This window comes from Mandrillus leucophaeus, unplaced genomic scaffold, assembly GCF_000951045.1.
Source record: "Mandrillus leucophaeus isolate KB7577 unplaced genomic scaffold, Mleu.le_1.0 Scaffold9, whole genome shotgun sequence".
Lineage (NCBI taxonomy): Eukaryota > Metazoa > Chordata > Mammalia > Primates > Cercopithecidae > Mandrillus > Mandrillus leucophaeus.
In genome coordinates this window covers 5,552,953-5,556,463 of record NW_012109807.1, presented here as the reverse complement: position 1 = coordinate 5,556,463, position 3,511 = coordinate 5,552,953, and positions in this window count along the sequence as shown.

Sequence of the window (3,511 nt, the reverse complement as noted above, 5' to 3'; positions counted from 1 at the left end):
TTATTGATCAAGCAAATAAGTTCAACAGCCATTTGGGAAAAGGAAAAAAAACCCATCAGATCTCGTGACACTTATTCACTATCGCGAGAACAACATGGGAAAGACTTGCCCCCACGATTCAATTGACTCCCACTGGTTCCCTCGTACAACATGTGGGAATTCAAGATGAGATTTGTGTGGGGACACAGCCAAGCCTTATCATTAGAAAATACTTTCAGATGAATGAAAATGAAAGTACAACATACCAAATCTTATTGGGATGTACTGAAAGCAATGCTCAGAAATTTATAGCTGTCAGTGTCAACTTTTAAAAAGAAAAAAAAAATCTGAAACCTAACCTAATCTTTCACCTTAAGAAACAGTACAAAGAATAGCAAACTAAACTCAAAGCATGATGAAGAAATAAAGAAGAGTAGAAACAAATGAAAGAGAAAATAGGAAAACAATAGAGAAAATCAACTAATGAAAAGTTTTTTTGAAAAGATCAACAAAATTGATAACACTTTTCCTAGCCTGACCAAGCAAAAGAGGAATCAAATTACTAAAATCAAGATTGAAAGAAGGAACATTATTACAAACCTTACAGAAACCAAAAAGATCATATATCAATTGTATGCCAACAAATTAGAGGACCTAATGGAATATACAAATTCCTAGCAAAACAAACTAGGTAAATTAACTCAAGATGAAATAGAAAATTCAGATCAAACCTTAAGAAGTAAGAGATTGAATTAGTAATTTAAAATTTTCCTACAAAGACACAACCTACTTAACTTCACTGTTAAATTCTAGCAAACATTTAAAAAAGAATACCAGCACTCCACAAACTCTTCCAAAAAAACAGAAGAGGATGAAATACATCCTGTATTCGTCTGTTTTCATGCTGCTGATAAAGACACACCCGAGACTGGGCAATTTACAAAAGAAAGAGGCTTAATGGACTCACAGTTTCGTGTGGCTGAGGCGGCTTCACAATCACCTCGGAAGACAAAAGGCACATCTCATATGGTGGCAGAGAAGAGAATGAGAGCCAAGCAAAAGGGGTTTCCCCTTATAAAACCATCAGATCACATTAGACTTATTTGCTACCATGAGAACAGTGTCAGGGAAACTGCCCCCATGATTCAGTTATCTCCCACTGGGTCCCTCCCACAACATGAGGGAATTATGTAAGCTACAGTTCAAGATGAGATTTGGGTGGGGACACAGCCAAACCATATCACATCCCAACCCATTCTCTGAGGTCAATATTACCCTGATACCGAAACCAGACTTAGATATCACAAGAAAACAAGAAACCAATACTTTTTATGACTGTAGACACAAAAACTCTCAACAGAATACAAGCAAACTGAACCCAGCAACATATTAAAGAATTATAAACTATAGCCAAGTGAATTGTATCCCAGGAATTAAAGGTTGCATTAATATATATCAGTAGGACAAAGGACAAAATCATATGACTAAATAGAATCAGAAAAATCATTTGACAAAATTTAACTCCCCTTCATGATAAATACATGCAACAAACTGGGAATAGAAGGAAACTTCCTCAACCTGATAAACATTATCTACAAAAATCCACAAATAACATCAATGAGAAAAGACTAAAAGCTTTCCCTCTGAGATCAGGAACAAGACAGGGATGTCTGTTTTCATCATGTCTCTTCAACATTCTGCTTTCATCAGTTTTTTTCAACATTTTATTGGGGCTCTAGCTAGGACAGTTAGGCAAGAAAAAGAAAGCATCCATATTGGAAAAGAAGCTAAACTATATTTGCAAATGGCATAATCTTGCACATAGAAAATCCCAAAGTCTCCACCAGAAAACTATTAGAACTAATACGTGAGTTCAGGAAAATTACAGGCTATAAGATCGAGATATAAAACAATTGTGTTTTTATAGACTAGCAAAGAACAACCTGAAAATGAAATTAGGAAATGATTGTATTGAAAAGAGCATATAAAGGAATAAAATTATTAGGGATAAATTTAACAAAAGAGGTTCAAACCATATACTCTAGAAATATTTTTGAAAGAAATGAAAGAACACCTAAATAAATGTAAATGCATCCCATGTTCATATATCAGAGGACTTAATACTGTTAAGATATACTCTGTATGTTGATCTACAACTTTATTGCAATCCTCATCAGAATTCCAGCTGACTTCTTGGTAGAAATAGCCAATCTGAAGCTAAAATTCACATGAAAATGTAAGACTTAGAGTGGCCAAAACAGTCTTCAAAAGGAAGATCAAAGTCTGAGGAATCACACTTCTTGATCTTAAAATGTACTACAAAGCCACAGTAATCAAGATAGCATGGTAACAGCATAAGGACAGATATATAAATCAGTGGGATAGAATTGAGAGTTCAGAAATAAGCCCTCACATTTATGGCCAATTGGTTTCCAACAGGAGTGCTCAGACAATAAAATAGAAAAAGGAATAGCCTTTTCAATAGATGGTACTGAGACAACTGGTTAGCCAAGTGCAAAAGAATTAATTTAGATGCCTCTCTCACACTTACACAAAAATTAACTCAAAATGGACCAAAGACCTAACAAGAGCTAAAACTAAAAATCTAGTAAAAACATAGGCATAAATCTTGTAACCTTGGGTGAGACAGTATCTTCTTAGATATGCCACCAAAAGCACAAGCATCAAAACAAAAAAATAGATAAATTAAAAAAAAAATTGTGCTTCAAAGGATACTATCAGGAAAATGAAGAGAAAACCCACAGAAATTTTTTGCAAATCATTTATATGTGTATTAGTCCATTTTGCATTGGTATAAAGGAATACCTGAGGCTGGGTGATTTATAAAGAAAAGAGGTTTATTTTGGCTCACGGTTCTGCAGGCTGTGCAAGCATGGTGCTAGCAACTGCTTCTGGTCAGAACCTTAGGAAGCTTTTATTCATTGTAGAAGGTGATGGGGGAGCAGGTATGTCACACGGTGAGAAAAGGAGCAAGAGAGAGAGTGGGGAGATCCCCAATTCTTTTTAACCAGATCACACATGAACTCATAGAGTGAAAATTCACCCATTACCATGAGGAGGGCACCAAGCCATTCATGAGGGATCCACACGCATGACACAAACATCTCCTACTAGGTCCCTCCTCCCACATTGGGGATCACATTCACACTTGAGTTTTGGAGGGGACAAACATCCAAACTATAGCAATATGATAAAGGACTAACATCTAGCGTATCTACAGAATTCTTACAGTGGAATAATAAAAAGACAAATAGCCCAATTTAGATATGGGTAGAGGATCTGCATAGACATTTTCCAAAGAAGATATACACATGGCTGATAGGCACGTGTAAAGATGCCGAACATCATTCATCAGTAGGGAAATGCAAATGAAAATCACAAATACCACTTCACCCCCACCAGGATGGCTATAATGAAAAAAGACAATAACAAGTGCTGGTGAGTTATGGGAAATGGAGCCCTTACACATTACTGGTGAGAATGTAAAATGGAGCAGTTGCTTTGGAAAACC